This window comes from Bos indicus x Bos taurus, chromosome 2, assembly GCF_003369695.1.
Source record: "Bos indicus x Bos taurus breed Angus x Brahman F1 hybrid chromosome 2, Bos_hybrid_MaternalHap_v2.0, whole genome shotgun sequence".
Lineage (NCBI taxonomy): Eukaryota > Metazoa > Chordata > Mammalia > Artiodactyla > Bovidae > Bos > Bos indicus x Bos taurus.
In genome coordinates, this window is record NC_040077.1 from 96175998 (window position 1) to 96193086 (window position 17089).

Here is a 17089-nt window from a genome sequence, read left to right on the forward strand (position 1 = left end):
CCCCATCAGCCCAAAATCCTGCACAAGTTTCCTAGTCCTACATAATAAAGTTCAAACTCCTTACGTTGACTGTAACACATTTTCCTATGGACCCAACCCTCAGTCTAAAAAAATCACCAAGCTTCCACACTATTGGTGGGAATGCAAACTAGTACAGCCACTATTGAGAACAGTGTGGAGATTCCTTAAAAAACTGGAAATAGGACTGCCATATGACCCAGCAATCCCACTGCTGGGCATAAACACCGAGGAAACCAGAATTGAAAGAGACACAAGTACCCCAATGTTCACTGCAGCACTGTTTACAATAGCTAGGGCATAGAAGCAACCTAGATATCCATCAGCAGACAAATGAATAAGAAAGTTGTGGTACATATACAAAATGGAATATTACTCAGCTATTAAAAAGAATGCATTTGAATCAGTTTTAATGAGGTAGATGAAACTGGAGCCTATTACACAGAGTGAAGTAAGTCAGAAAGAAAAACACCAATACAGGATATTAATGCATATATATGGAATTTAGAAAGATGGTAATGACTACCCTATATGCAAGACAGCAAAAGAGACACAGATATGAAGAACAGATTTTTGGACTCTGTGAGAGAAGGTGAGGTGGGATGATTTAAGAGACTAGCACTGAAATATGTATATTACCATATATGAAATAGAGTCCAAGTTCAATGCATGAAACAGGGCACTCAAAGCCAGTGCACTGGGACAACCCAGAGGGATGGGGTGGGGAAAGAGGTGGGAGGGGGTTCTGGATGGGGACACGTGTACACCCGTGGCTGATTCATTTCTATGTATGGCAAAAATCACCACAATACTATAAAGTAATTAGCCTCCAATTAAAATAAATAAATTAATTTTAACAAAATCACCAAGTTTCTGCTATTGTCTCGTCTCCAACTCATGCTTTGTGTGTGTGTGTTTGCTGGAATATTTTTGAAAGCAAATTGCAGACATTTCATCATTTCTAATGTCAATACTTCAGGCTATACCTCCAATCTAACAGATAAGAACTTTACAATATATATCATACCATTTTTATGTCCCAAACATTAATAATTCCTTACCTAATACCCAGTCTGTACCTCATTGTCCCAGATTATCTCAAAAAATTTCTTTATATAGATGATTTGTTCAATTTAAGTTTACACACTGATTTGGTTGACAGGTCTTTATGTTGTTCAGGATCTCAGTCGTGTCTTGATTATTTTTGACCACATGGACTGCAGCACACTAGGCTTCCTTGTCCTTCACCATCTCCCAGAGCTTGTTCAAACTCATGTCCATTGAATCAGTGATGCAATCCAACCATCTCATCCTCTGTCGTCCCCTTCTCCTCCTGCCTTCAGCATCAGTGAAAGTGAAACTGAAAGTCACTCAGTCATGTCCGACTACTTGCGACTCCATGGACTAAACAGCCCATGGAATTCTCCAGGTCAGAATACTGGAGCAGGTAGCCTTTCCCTTCTCCACAGGATCTTCCCAACCCAGGGAATGAACCCAGGTCTCCTCCATTGCAGGCAGATTCTTTACCAGCTAAGCCACAAGGGAAGCCCAAGAATACTGGAGTGGGTAGCCTATCCCTTCTCCAGGGGATCGTCCTGACTCAGGAATCGAACCAGGATCTCCTGCATTGCAGGCAGATTCTTTACCAACTGAGCTATCAGGGAAGCCCCTCCCAAGATCAGGGTCTTTTCCAATGAGTCGATTCTTTGCATCAGGTGGCCAAAGTATGGGAGTTTCAGTCTCAGTATCAGTCCCTCCAATGAATATTCAGGGTTGATTTCCTTTAAGATTGACTGTATGATCTCCTTGCTCTCCAAGAGACTCTCAAGAGTTTTCTCCAACACCATAGTTCAAAAGCATCAATTCTTTGGAGCAAAGCTTTCTTTATGGTCCAACTCTCACATCCATACATGACTACTGGAAAAACCATGAAATTAAAAGGCGCTTACTCCTTGGAAGGAAAGTTATGACCAACCTAGATAGCATATTCAAAAACAGAGACATTACTTTGCCAACAAAGGTCCGTCTAGTCAAGGCTATGGTTTTTCCTGTGGTCATGTATGGATGTGAGAGTTGGACTGTGAAGAAGGCTGAGCGCCAAAGAATTGATGCTTTTGAACTGTGGTGTTGGAGAAGACTCTTGAGAGTCCCTTGGACTGCAAGGAGATCCAACCAGTCCATTCTGAAGGAGATCAGCCCTGGGATTTCTTTGGAAGGAATGATGCTAAAGCTGAAACTCCAGTACTTTGGCCACCTCATGCGAAGAGTTGACTCATTGGAAAAGACTCATGCTGGGAGGGATTGGGGGCAGGAGGAGAAGGGGACGACAGAGGATGAGATGGCTGGATGGCATCACTGACTCGATGGACGTGAGTATAAGTGAACTCCGGGAGCTGATGATGGACAGGGAGGCCTCGCGTGCTGCGCTTCATGAGGTCACAAAGAGTCAGACACGACTGAGCGACTGATCTGATCTGATCTGACTATACGCAACTTTGTGGCAAAGTAATGTCTCTGCTTTTTAATATGTTGTCTAGGTTTGTCAACATATTTCAAGGAGTAAGCGTCTTTTAATTTCATGGCTGCAGGTGGCATCTGCAGTGATTTTGGAGCCCAAGAAAATAAAGTCTATCACTGTTTCCATTGTTTCCCCATCTATTTGCCATGAAGTGATGGGACCAGATGCTATGATCTTTGTTTTTTGAATGCTGAGTTTTAAGTCAGCTTTTTCACTCTCCTCTTTCACCTTCATCAAGAGGCTCTTTAGTTTCTCTTCGCTTTCTGCCATAAGGGTGGTGTCATCTGCATATCTGAGGTTATTGGTATTTCTCCCAGAAATCTTGATTCCAGCTTGTGCTTCATCCAGGCTGGCATTTTGCATGATGTACTCTGTATAGAAGTTAAATAAGTAGGGTGACAATATACAGCCTTCACAAAGTCCTTTCCAGTTTTGAACCAGTCCATTGTTCCATGTCTGGTTCTAACTCTTGCTTCTTGACCTGCATACAGGTTTCTCAGGAGGCAGGTAAGGTGGTCTGGAATTCCCCTCTCTTTAAGAATTTTCCACAGCTTGTTTGTGATCCATACAGTTGTGATAGGTCTTTTAAGTCTCTTTTAATCTGTAACAATTCCCTCTTTCTCCCTCTTTGTCATGGCATATATTTTGGGCTTCTCTAGTGGCTCAGAAGTAAAGAATCTTCCTGCCAATGCAGGAGATGCAGGTTCAATCACTGGGTGGGGAATATCCCTGGAGGAGGAAATGGCAACCTACTCCAGTATTCTTGCCTGGGAAATCCCATGAACAGAGGAGCCTGGCAGGCTACAGGACACAACTTAGCAACTGAACAGCAATAATTTATTGAAGAAATTCGTTCCTTTGTCCTGTAGAATTTTGCACAGCCTGGATTTGGCTGAATGTATCCTCAGGGTATTGTTCAAATGCTCCTGTTTCCTAGGTTTACTGTCAACTGCTATACAGATCTCAAGGTCCAGGTAGATGCTCTTCTTTTTTGTGAGAATATGCTACAGGTGGTTGTCCTGCTTGTAGGGATGTGGAGATTGATTAGGAGGGTCAGATGATGTTAGCCTGATCCCTCTGTTATGAATTTCTCCAGGAGCCTTCCACACGCTTCCACAGCCACTCTCCTCCACTAACCACACTCCAGCCAGGGGACCTGCTGTGACTTTTACTACTGGCCCCTCCCAACCATGGATTCTCTCTCACTGTTCCCCCCAGCCTAGATTTCCTTGAATCTCTTCTTGTCCACGTTTTCCTCATATGTAAGAGCTAGTATAAAATCTCACTTCTTCCCGAGGCCTTTCCTTGTCCCCTTTAGTTGAACACAGCTGTCCTCCCCTGAAGCCACAAGGCCCTATGGCTATACCACCTTGGCGACTCATATTTCAGATACTATTTCACACTCATCAAATATGTATTAAATTATATAAAAAATATTCCAAGAAAATCAATAAGAAAGGTAAAAAAAGGTTTCTGCCTCCACATCCCAGCACTCACAATCCTTCTTCCCAGACTGTAGAGTATCTGATATTAAGCTTTTAGACATCATATATATATATGTAATAATAATATAAATAATAGCGAGACTTATTCACATATATTACCATATGTAATTAAACAAAACGTGCTTCCATTTTGATCACTTTATGCAATTTTGTTTTTAAAAAACCACCATGTTTTTTTAAAATGAATGTCCCAGATCACAGTTAATGAAACATTTAGGTAAACATTTAGTTTACCAAGAAAGTCTGAATGGCCTGAGTCAAGACAAGGAATGAAGTCCTAAGAATAGGACTCCCAAAGATCAGGCAATAGTTTAGAATGAAAGACAAAGAGCAACATTTTAATGTTTTCAAAGAACTCAAAAGCCTATGTGCTGACAGTATTCCAAAATTATCTAGGCAAATTTAAAAGGAAACATTTAAGTTCATATAACAAGATGAATAAATGTGAAAAGCGGGCCCCACCCTCACATCCTAATAAGCACACTGCAAAGCCCCCTCCTAATTCCGTCACTTCTGGGGCCAGAAGTTTAACATATGAATTTTGGGGGATGCAAATATTCAGACCAGAGCGCTGGTCAAACATAAATTCATGTTCAACTTCTTTTATTGCTTTAATCCTGACAATTCATTCTTTTATTCATTTCATGGATCTCAAACACAATCCCAGAACAATTTTTCCACACCTTCTTTAGTCTTTCAAACTCCAAATTCTACCATCTCTTTCTATGTGCACCAGAGGGAGGGCCTTTATATATATTTTACTTGGCTTCACTTCAACATTACACTAACCAATGTACTATACAAGTGTAAGAGAGCACATTGGTTAAGACCACAGGTGCTTAAGCCAACTGGCCGAAGTTTATATCATAATTCTGTCCTAACTGTCTGGGTAACCCTGGACAAATGACTTAACCCAAGTCTCAGTTTTATCATCTTTAAAATGGGGCTATAAGAGCACCTGGGCTTCCCAGGTGGTGCTAGTGGTAAAGAATCCGCCTGCTAAAGAATCCTCCTGCAGGAGACGTAAGAGATGTGGGTGTGATCCCTGGGTCAGGAACATCCCCTGGAAGAGGGCGTGGCAACCCACTCCCAATACCCTTGCCTGGAGAATCCCATGGGGGGCTGGGAAGGGCTATAATGCCTGGTGGGCTACAATCCATAGGGTTGCAAAGAGTCAGACATGACTGAAGCGACTTAGCATGCATGCATAATAGTATCTACCTCATTGTATTATTATGAAGAAGAGATCAGTAACTCTCAGAATGATGCCTGACACATCTCAAGAATTCAATCGATCTGTTTCCTACTTCAGCTTCTGGTCTCAAAAGACCAGGAAAAGCTAGCCCTTCCACCTCCACTCTGAAGTTGGTATCTCCCTCTTCTTCAGAATCTCTTCCTCTATTACACCTGAAAATTACCCCTCTATGGATCTCTTCTCCTCTTGTCTTCTAATATCCCAAAGTGTGTTGTGTCTATTCCAAAGTACTCACTTGCACTGCACCTCCTACAGCTCAACTGTCTCCTTCCTCCAGATTCTAGATGCTTCCAACGTCTCTGCTTTCTGTCCTGCACAGTCTGGCCTCTGACTACTGCTCTGACCTCACCTTGCACCATCTCACATTTCTTCTCTAACTCCAGCCAAAAGCCTCCTGTGTTTTTTGAACGAGCTGAGTGCTTTCTGGCCTCGACGACTCTGGAGCTGCTGTGTCCTCTCTCTGGAACACTTCCCCCCAGCTCCACTGACATCTTCATCTCCTCAGCTTTTCACCTCAAAGGTGCCATCCTCAGTGAGGCCACCGCCCCTCAGCACCTCAGCTAAAGGGCCCCTCTGTCTCTTATCTTACGACCTTCTTTTATTTCTTTCAAAGAACTGCTGCTCCTTGAAGACAGGGACCTGGATGTCCCTCTCACCCCCATATTAGCAGCACTGGCTCCATAAGCACTTGCTGGATGCACGCACAAAGGACTATGCTGGGATCTGTGGAAACGCTAAATGAGTCAGACAGATTCTATCAAGAGTTCACAGCCCAAGGACAGCCGTTCCTTCTCTTTTCACAAAAGAGAAAAGTCACTTTCTTTTACGCAGCCAGTGCTGGGAAAAGTCACTTTCTCTTTTCACTTTCACTTTTCACAAAAGAGAAAAGTCTCACTTTCTCTTTTGCCACAGTCATCCTAATTTGAGTCCCATCACTTCACATCATGATGACTGGCAGAGTTTTCTCATCTCTACCCCATCTACCAATCCTTCCATACTCTTAGGGCCTGAGGTGACCCAGTAAATAGCATCTCTCTTCTTCACTCAAGTTGCAAACCAACTGAGATTGATAGAGGATAGTCAGACTCATAGCAATCCAAACATGAGCCAGCTGGAGGTTACAGGTTAGGGGTGTAGCCATGAACAGAACCCCAGAATTACACAGACTTACCTGTGAGTCACCAGCAACACTGGATCACTGGATCCAGTGGATCACTAGATCACTCAGTATAGACTTTCCTTTCCAGGGGGCTGCCCACACAGGACTGATGGGTGGCAAAGCACATCGAGAGGAACAGGCCAGAATCAGTATTTCCTGCAGAGGCTGAGTGATACACGCCTGTGTCTTCTCCTAAAGCTGCCTGGAAGTTATTTCTCCCCAGGAGTGGAGTGTGCAAAGGGAGGGAGAGAGGACAAGAGTGGCATGCAGGATCTTAGTTCCCCCACCAAGGATCAAGCCCATGTCCCCTGCAGTGGAAGCTCAGAGTCTCTACAACTGGATCACCAGAAAGTCCATATCCTTTCAATCTTGATTCTCAAGAAATTTTCAAGTGCTTTTTCCCCAACATACCATGCTAATTCTCTCGGTCTGTCTTTGAAGGTCCTCCATAATCTGGTAGTCCATTATGAGTCCTGTTCTGGCTTAGCCTCTGACCACCCCCTACATAGGCTGTGTTCATCCGTACCTCTGCAAAGTGCTCAACCCTCAATGCTCAGCTGGAACAGTTTCCTTTCCTCAATGAAGACTTCTCTGACATTCTAGATCAATCAAGTCTCTTTGCTTTCCAAGTCTATTTGTTTCATATTCTAGTATCTGACAGTGTTTAAGCCAGAAACTAGGGAGAAGTTAACTAGTTTTGGGTCTTTGTTCTCATTAGAGTCACGTGAGGGAAGTGAATTTAACAGGATGCACGTCAACTATGACACTGCCACAAATGCCCACAGAAAAGACCATGAAGAGAATGATCTACAGGAATCAAAGAGGGGCTGGGTCCTGGACATTTTATATATGGTACACAGTGCTGGCCACTGCAGTGCTCACGGATGGTCATTAACAAACTTATTCTGGGAGAAATGAACTAAGCTCAAGTGATGAGCTACTTCGGGATCTTTCTTTGTTGGTGAAAGAGAACATCCCGTTTGTTTTCCCTTCATAAACGTAGGGGAAAGGACATACTATCTGTGTAGGCTCTAGAAGAAACAAATTTGTATTATATCTGGCTACATAGGCATTAGTTACACAGCTAGGGATCTTCTCCATCTAAGTTCTTTGTGCTGTGAGCAACAGTGATAGCATACAAGTCAACACAGACCTGGTCAATTTCACTCTTTGGGTGTGAACCTGACCAGAAGATCACAGACTCAACCTCTTAAATTCAGAGGTTTTCTGTCTTCTCTAACAAGGATAATCTCTAGTGTTTATGAACTTTTTTTTACCCAGAAAACATTTCCAAACATCAGCTTGCACATGATGCTCACTGTCTGCCATGGTGAGCTTCTCATTCTGTTTCATTAATCTATAGGAATTAAGTATAAAAGAATCTCCCATACTTAGGCCACCAGATTTTAAGATAAGTGCTCTATCTTTGGGTAACACTGAACCACAGAAACACAGAGGCAGAAGGGACTAGAAATCTCTCCAGCCCAGCCCTACCGGAGGCAGAACCTGTCAGGTACCCAGCTACTCTGTCAAGTGTCTCCCCCTTCTTTATCAAGAGAACCCTAATTGTGTGTAGGTGTGGAGATGGCTTCTCCCCGCCCCCACTGAATGGTTTGTTTAAAACAATTGGTAACCCCATTTTCCTTTGCCAGAGGTTGCTTTAGGGACCAGTATCCCAGTTCTGACTGCTGATGGGGTGCTCTTGGGGACCTCTGAGAAAAGACCCAGACAAGGTGCCCTGCTTTTTCCCTTCCTGACTTTGGCTGCTGATACATATCTTTGGGGCTAATGCAGCCATCTTGCATCAATGAGGGAAAGAAGAGACACCACCAATATACTGAGGACAACAGAGAAAAAAGATGAAAAGTACCTGGATCTTTGATGACTCTGGGGCCACCAGAGGTGAATGGTCAAGCAATTACCTATAATGCATAGCAGGATAAAATGTGCTGTGGAAACATGAAGTATTTACCGCCTACTTGATATGCACTATGTCCAATAGCTATCTGTTAAATGAAAAAATAAAATGATAAATGGCCTCACTATTTATGCCACTTTTACTGAGTTGAGTATTCTATTACTTGCTTCTAAAAGCATTTTAACTGATTTAACAGATTTGGAATGAGGTTCCAGGAAACAAAATGACTTGGCCAAGGGTATACCACAAAGTGTGCAAGTTGAGGGTGGAATGCTAACCTCCAGATTTTCAATCTAGATCACACTGTGTTTTATTTGCGGTGAAGGGAATGAGTCCTACGCTTCCTCAGACTTGACAGGCAGTTTTACAGCGTGGTTACGTGTAGCCTCCAGAGTGGGCCTGTAGCTTCTCCACTTATAGCCTGATGGCCTTGGGTGAGATTACCTTTTCTAAGCCTCCACTTTCTCCTTTGTACAATCAGGACAATATTATCTAACATATTAAATTATTATTAATATTAAATGAGATAACAGATGAATACTTCTTAGCACAGGTCTGGGCATAAAGTTAACTCACTAAATGATAGCTCTTACTGACAGTATTTATAATAACAAACTTTATTCAACTTGACTCAAGCTTTAGGTAAGGAAAACTGAAAGAGAGGGCAGGTCATTTTCATTCTGGAAACAAAAAAAAAACCCTGTGCATCCTGATCTTCCAAGTACCAACACACAGAATTCAGCCAAACAGCCTCATAGGCTCATACCTGATATGATAGAAAGTTGTCTACAATTCACTGTGTCAAAGAACTGCCAACCTAGTGTGAAAGGTGAATGGTCAAGCAATTACCTATAATGCATAGCAGGATAAAATGTGCTGTGGAAACATGAAATAAAAGAAAAAACATAATTGTAATTAAAAAACACAGATAGAGAACAAACTAGTTGTTATTAGAGAGGAAAGAGGTCAGGAAAGGAGAAAGATAGGTGAAGGGAGGTATAAACTAGCAGATATAAAAAAAATAAGTTACAAGAATATAATGCACAGTACAGGAAATATGGCAATATTTTATAATAGCTTTATATAGAGTACATGTATAAAAACAGTGTATCACTACATTGTACACCAGAAGTTAATGCAATATTGTAAGTCATCTATACTTCAATTTAAAAAAACAGAAAAAGATGGAAAGGTCTCAGAGAGGATGTGGCATTTGAACTGATCCTTGAAAGATAATGGAGGATTGTGAAAAGTGAAGAAGGCTGGGAAGGTCTTCTGGGTGAAAAGACATCATGAGCAAATACTAAGTTGGTTGAAGACACAAGGCACATTCAACATTAGCACCCAGATGGAGGAAGGAGGGGCTTTCCTGGTGGCTCAGATGGTAAAGAATCCGCCTGCAATGCAGGAGATCCAGGTTCGATCTCTGGGTTGGGAATATCCCCTGGAGAAGGAAATGGCAACCCACTCCACTATTCTTGCCTGGAAAATCCCATGGACAGAGGAGCCTGGCAGGCTATAGTCTACGGGGTCGCAAAGAGTCAGACATGACTGAGCAAATAACACCAGAGATCTTTATCACTAGGTGGGGAAGAAAAGGTGCAGGTGATAAACTTAGAAAGATTATCTGGATGCTTTAGAAAATTTACACTTGATTTTTGTAAAGAATGGGGAACCATGATTCATTTTTAAGAACAGAGTAGCATGAAAAGATCTGTGTTTTAAGAAGGTAACTCTAGACGTTTGTAAAATTAGTAACTATAGTCCTCCTTAGCCAAGAAAGATAAAATGCATTAACAAAACAACCACAAGGAGAGTCAAAGACACTTCATTTTCAGAGTTCCCATATAGATTTGTTAGGAATTAGGACGCCAGTTGGCAGTGAGGCATGTTAGGTTTCCGAAAAATATAACCAATGGAAACTATACAACCATATAAAATCAACTTTCTGTGACCTATTTTAGCAACTTCTTTGCACTGACTAATGGTGCTGAAGGGTGAATCATAGAGTCAGCAAGAGCCCATGTCCTGGTGACTTCACTTGTTCTAAGCCCACAGGAATATTCCCACTTCTATTGGCTCCAAGGCTTCTGAGAAAAATCACAACTGAAAAAGCAGTCAATTTAGTGGAAGGCCAAATTTGGCCTTTTTTTTTTTTTTTCTCAAGTGAAAGATGGGAGAAAGGGGAATTGAAATGGAATAACACAGAACTCAGGATAAAGAAACCATACTGCCATGGTTTTTCCACCCCTACATAAAATTTCTGTTGAGATCTTCTCCTGAAGATCTCAGCACAAGAAACACAAGCAGAGGAATGGTACTAGGTCACCAGAGAGTGAGACTGAAGGAACCAAAAGCCCAGCTGACCACTACGCTTGCCAAGCAGATGAAAACATGAACACAGCTAGGAGGGAGGTACCAGTCAGATTCGGGTTTCAGAGCTCCACAGCTAAGGCCAAGGATTTCTTTTACGCTTTTTTATTTTAAAACCTGCAACAGCAGTTCATCCAGAAGTAGAGTCACAAGGCACACAGAAATCCTTCTGTGTAAAATAATTACAGCCATGCCTTTATTTCCACCATGACTTTCCATCACTGATCTGACTACAGTAATTAGCTCCCACACAGCCATGAGTCGAGGTCAGTTCAACTACATCTTAGAATTGTTTTAGAGCTGGAAAAGATTATAAAGACAATTTAACCTGCTTTACTAGGTTTATAAACCAAAGGCAACAGACAAGTGATTTTTCCAAACTTCCGTGGCGACTTAGGAACAGAGGTGGGATAAAATGTTTGCAGGCCCTAGATGAGTGTTCTTTCCATAAAGCCTCCCCTTCCTCTACTATGTGTATATATTTAGAGCAATAAGTGTGTGTGTGTGTGTGTGTGTGTGTACACCTAATTTTCATATTGATAACATTCCAGTGTCCACATGTTCCTATGACTTTTCATGTTCTTACCTTAATATATTTTTATATTTGGATTGTAATCCTACAGTATTACATCCTCATCTTCTTTATCCCAAGGAAAATTCCCTGCTGCCTACAGCTGTACCATTAACTCAGTAAACAAAATAGGATGATAGTCATGCAAAGGGGTAACAGGTTAAAGCAGATACTAGTTGGGAGCATGTCTGTATAGAATGAAGATTACTATAGTGCTAGGACTAAAAAGGAGCCATTCTGGTGGTGGAAGCAGGGCCTCTACTCAGGACTGGCTCCCAGTCACACCTTGCTACAGCTGCCCCGGGCAACGCAGACCCTGGGATGGCAGGAGGAAAGGCTGGCCCTGGGGAAGCTTTGGGCTCCACCGCCTACTCTGAGGTAGCTCAGTGGTAAAGAATGTGCCTGCAGTGCAGAAGACCTGGGTTCGATCCCTGGATTGGGAAGATCCCCTGGAGAAGGGAATGGCTACCCACTCCAGTATTCTTGCCTGGGAAATCCCATGGACAGGGCGGCTTGGCAGGTACAGTCCATGGGGTCCAAAGAGTTGGACTCCACTGAACGACTAGCACTTTCACTTTCACCCTGAGGTTCTTTAGAAACAAGTGCCTGTGATGTAAGGTGATGGATGTGTCACTTAACGGATGGATATGTGCTTCTGTAGTGTATGTGTGTATCAAACCATGACGACACCTAAAATATCTTATAATTTTGTCAATTACACCTCGATAAAGCTGGGGGATAAAAAAGAACTGTTGCTGTCTCCCTTTCCATCAGTTTATGACCTCATCCTTTGGACACGATAATTCCATCCTCAGATAATACAGACATTCTTAACTAGGTTGGATTCAAGCTATACTCCACCCACCTTGTAGGACCCACTGGCAGGACCCTTTGTTCACTTAGCACTTAGCACAGTCTATCTTAGGTTTGCCTCTGCGTGAGGCAATGGAATCTCAAGAATGCATTCACAGGCTTCTGAGTAAGACTGAGAAAGGCAGCGGAGATGGGGCAGAACTCTGAAGCCCTCTTTCCATGGTCACAAACCAGGGGTTCAGTTCCCTTGTGCTTTTCTGCATGGCTAACATTCAAGGTTGTGAAGAACAAAGCTGCAGTCTTCCTTCTGCAGACTCACTGGTCCCCTAAAGGACTGTGACCAGCTCTGCAACTGTCCATGTAGTAAACGTGTTAAAGCAGGAAACAAACCTTGCTTAGCTAGACTGCTTTGGTGCGTCTCAGTTTTTCCTAACCAGTGATTCCCCAAGGGATTAATTTTAGTTAATGAACACTATCCAGGTCTGTTTCTTCCATACCACTTCCTACCCTTTACCCCAACAGGGACTGATTGCCAACACAGCTTCCAGAGTGGAGGGTTCTGGGGATAGAACTACTGGCTTCCAAAGTAGGGGTTCAGGTCTAGCTTCATGGTTAAGAGCATGGACTCTGAAGATGGAGTGCCAGGTTCAAATTGAGGATCCATTTGTTACTAGTAGGGGGACTGTAAGCACATTACTAAAGCTCTCTGTGCCTCAGTTTCCTCATCCTTAAAATGGAGTCAATAAAAATGAATTAAATAAGTGACTATCTGCAAAGCACTTGAAACAGTCAGTGAACAAAGTATTATTATTATTTTTTCCCTTCTCTCTCCACCTGGGCTCTCTCACTTACCCTTAGGATAACACACCAGGTGCTTAAATGTTGGCTTTGATGGTAACAAGGAGGCTATTGATCTGTTTGGTGTATATTGCTCTCATATATACCAAAAACCTAGTAAAGAAGTGATCTTCAAACCCAAAGCAATAGTCTTCTATAAAGAAACATTATGAGGGAACAGGCAAAAGTTGAAGAGTGATGCAAAAAATTACCTCACAGGACTGCCAACTACAGAAAGCGCAAAGGGCAAACCACAATTATCTCCCCAGGCTCTGTGCTCCCCAAACGGCAGTCAGAAGATTCCTCTACAAAGGGCAATCGTAACCGTAACTGTGTGACCCTGAAGTCTGAGATGGTATCCGGAGACTCCTCCACGGCCAGGACACCATTCTTCCAACACGAGGGGCTATTTTATAAGCCATATCTGTTTGATTCTCTCTTATCACAAGGAGAGTACACGGCAGCCTTTGAGATGAAAGCAAATCTTCATTTTTCACTGCTGCTAAAGAACTTCACAGAAAAGACATGCAAGGTATGAGATGCTATGAGATGACCGGGCGAGGCTCTCGGAAAAGAGGGTGGAGTGGTCCTTTTTCTAGAAAGGCATAAACCCGCTAAAGAAGTTGATGTTCTTAATTTATCAGCTTTATTTCTATCAGAATTATGTTCATCTCGCATGTAAAAATTTGTTCTGAAGACATATTATGTTCAGAGCCCTATATTAGGTACTGAGGATAAAACAATGCACAAGAAACAATCCCTTCCTCAGTGACCATAAACTCTGGTGTGGAAGACCGTAAACTGTTGATGGCAAGTCAGTATGAGACAAGGGATGGTCTATTTCTCATTAACGAACCAGTGAATAGCTATGAGAAAGTACAATGCAGGAAGGCCAATTGAAGAAATATTTATTGTGAGGCCATTTTATGAAATTGACTATGCCAGGAGAAACCAGGAGTGATTGGCAGGATCACTTTGATTCTCATGGATGAGTTTCAAATTCAATTGTAATAGTAATAATATTACTAAATGTTTAAGACATTTATTAAGTGTTTGAAAGTGAAAGCGTTAGTCGCTCTCTCCTGTCTGACTCTTTGCGACCCCATGGACTGTAGCCCACCAGGCTCCTCTGTCCAGGTGATTTCCCAGGCAAGAATACTGTAGTGGGTTGCCGTTACCATCTCCAGGGGATCTTCCCAACCCAGGGATCGAACCCAGGTCTCCTGCATTGGAGGCAGATTCTTCACTGTCTGAGCCACTAGGAAAGACTTAAGTGTTTACTATGTGCCAAACATGGTTATGAGAAGCACTTTAGATCTTGTAACCCCTTTAATGCTCACAAGATACTGAGGTAAATACTATTATCCCATGCTTTATGGCCAAAAAAATAAAGGCTCAGAGAGGTTAAGAAACTTGCCCTATGTTACACATCAAGTAAATACTGAAACAGGGATTGAAACTCTTAACAGTCTAGACCAGAAGTCATTTTTTTAATAGGCTCGCTACCTTGTCAGACCAGAAGGCCTTCTTCAGACAGGCTTGCCCATTAGCCAAATAGCTCTTACTATACCTCAGCTACCCACTGCCCTCAATATGCCAAAATCTGAGTTGCTTTATACCCAGAGCAATGTTTATCCTCAGTAAGGCTCAAAAGCCCAGTTAGTCACTGCCAAATGAGGCGGAAGACACAGAGGCCCTACCTAATAAAGAAGACCCTCAGGTGTATTGTTACGAAGGAAAGGGAAGGGATGGGGGTGGGCAAAAAAGGAGGAAGGGGCAGCTGAGGAGAAACCCACTTCTGGAAAGTCTCTAAGCTACTCACATGAGCTCAGAGAAGGATCCAGAAGAGAGTAAAAAATCAACTGGAGAAGACTACAAAGTAATACAGCCCATAAGTAAGGGAGAGACACAGAGATAAGGGCTGGACACAAAACCAGGCTGCCCTCATCAATGGAAACCCACCTCACTGAAGTTTATTTCTTCTGAGGAGCCCTCAACCTCTCATTACCCTGTTAGTTTTTACAACAGCTGAAGTGGAGGATGTGAGGATGACGGGCTCTTTTCTGGACACTGAACTTCCAAGTGCCTGTGGGACAGTCCAGCAGAGATGTCCCAGGCAGTGGGATGTGTAGGTCTGAGGCTCAAGAATGAGGCCTGGCCTCATCCCAAACCTCCTGGGTCCTCAGCTCCAGCTCTGGCCAAGACACCACAGCACCTTCCTCGGCTTTGGCCATACTCCTTCAGGAGGAACAACTGCTGCAGTTTGGATGGCTACTTTCAAAGATTTTAAAGCGAAGTTTACTCAAAGATCTTGTCTGATTTTGACAAGGATGTACCTGGGTGCTGACACACCCCCCATCCACTCCCAAATGCAGTGAGAATTACAGCTGGCAGAGTCAGTGACCGGCCACGAATCTAACTCTTCTCCACACACCCTCCCCACCAGCCCAAGAATGGGCAGCCAGTGGGCCCTGCTTACCCCTGCCCTCAACCGAGTGAGCAACACAGACAAGATTTATATCTCCTGTTCTCCACAGTGTCCCAGACAGAAAAGATGCCAGAAACCTGGCAGGTCATTTCCCAACTTTATTAATTCCTGACAGAATGTGTATTCCGTGGATACCCAAAAGCTGGCCAGGAGAGATAACATCAGTACCTGCAAAGGCCATTTGTTACAGTTTGCTTTTTGAAATACCATTCAGTTCTTTTATTTCAACATAATACCCAAATTTTTTAAAACTGAGAATTAAAAAGTAAAGATCATGGTCCATCATATCCTCAAGGGAGCAGCTAAGGAAGGTTCTCTCTTTAGGTTCCTTTAGAGAACTTGAGGAAGGCCAGTTTTTGCATTTACAATCTAGACGAGAAAGGAAAAATAAAACTGTAGATACGACGTCCTAACTTGGGTTATGCCAGGGATTTAGAATGGTTACAGGGGTTTAGAGATTTTTTAAAGATCTACATGCACTCCGAGAAACTAAACAAGAACTGAGCTTGCTTACTAGTCAATGAGTACAATTGTTTACAGCATGGGTGTGTATTCAGTCCTCAGTCATGTCCAACTCTTTTGTGACCCCATAGACTGCAGCCCTCGAGGCTCTTCCATCCGTGGAATTTTCCAGGCAACACTACTGAAGTGGGTTGCCATTTCCTCCTCCAGGGGATCTTCCTGACCCAGGGCTAGAACCCGCATCTTCTGCACTGGAAGGTGGATTCTTTGCCACTGAGCCACCTGGGAAGCCACTTGTACGTGAGCCTAAGGCAAAACTCTCATTCTTAGATAAATAAATACACTAAATGCTAAAACGGAAACAAAGTGCAAAAAAAGTCTCCCCAGTTAATTGAGCAGAAGCCAGCTAAACTAGGGCTTCCAAGGTGGTGCTAGCGGTAATGAACCCATAGCCAATGCAGGAAACATAAGAGATGTGGGTTTCGTCCCTGGGTCAGGAAGCTCCCCTGGAGGAGGGCAGGGCAACTTGTTCCAATATTCTTGCCTGGAGAATCCCATGGACAGGGGATCCTGGAGGGCTACAGCCCATGGGGTCACAAAGAGTAGGACACGACTGAAGCAACTTAGCATGCACTCACGCATCCAAATTAAGAGGTTATGCAAGGTAGTTGAAGAATCATTAGTAATAAATGATTACTGTATAAATGTATACATGTATAAAGCCTGTATAAATGAGGTTATCATCAAGAAAAACACCGAGAGAAACAGAGAGATGGTTTGTCGTGTCTCACAGAAGAGGAAGTTCACGTTCATACGTACATAAGTACGTACCCATGTGCACGTGTGCATGCATATAAAACAAGAGAAAAAGAAACTTGGGGCCTACACCATGAGGTCCTAAGCAACCTTTTCACACTGTTCCTCCCACGATCATCATGAGATCCTTTGGTCTCCTTGAGGGTCAGCCCGCTCTCCTCTGTCTGTCCCTCTGACCACACCATAATCCTGACCAAGTGTCTTCCCACTGCAACTCTCTTTCTGCAACATAGTGTCCTTCAAAGTCCAGCTCAAGTTCCACGATGTCTCACTATCCTTTTCTGACAAGTCCAGCCCAAAGCGTCCTCTCCTCCCTCTATCTTCTTACAATCAGTGTCACCCATTCTTTAAAAAAA

At 43.0% G+C, this 17089-nt stretch overlaps 1 protein-coding gene across 1 annotated transcript in view; it reads right to left on the minus strand.

Annotated features, from left to right (window-relative positions):
- PLEKHM3 (pleckstrin homology domain containing M3) overlaps positions 1–17089 on the minus strand; it is a 223345-nt gene that overhangs the window by 175391 nt on the left and 30865 nt on the right. The gene's annotated exons all lie outside the window — the stretch shown is intronic.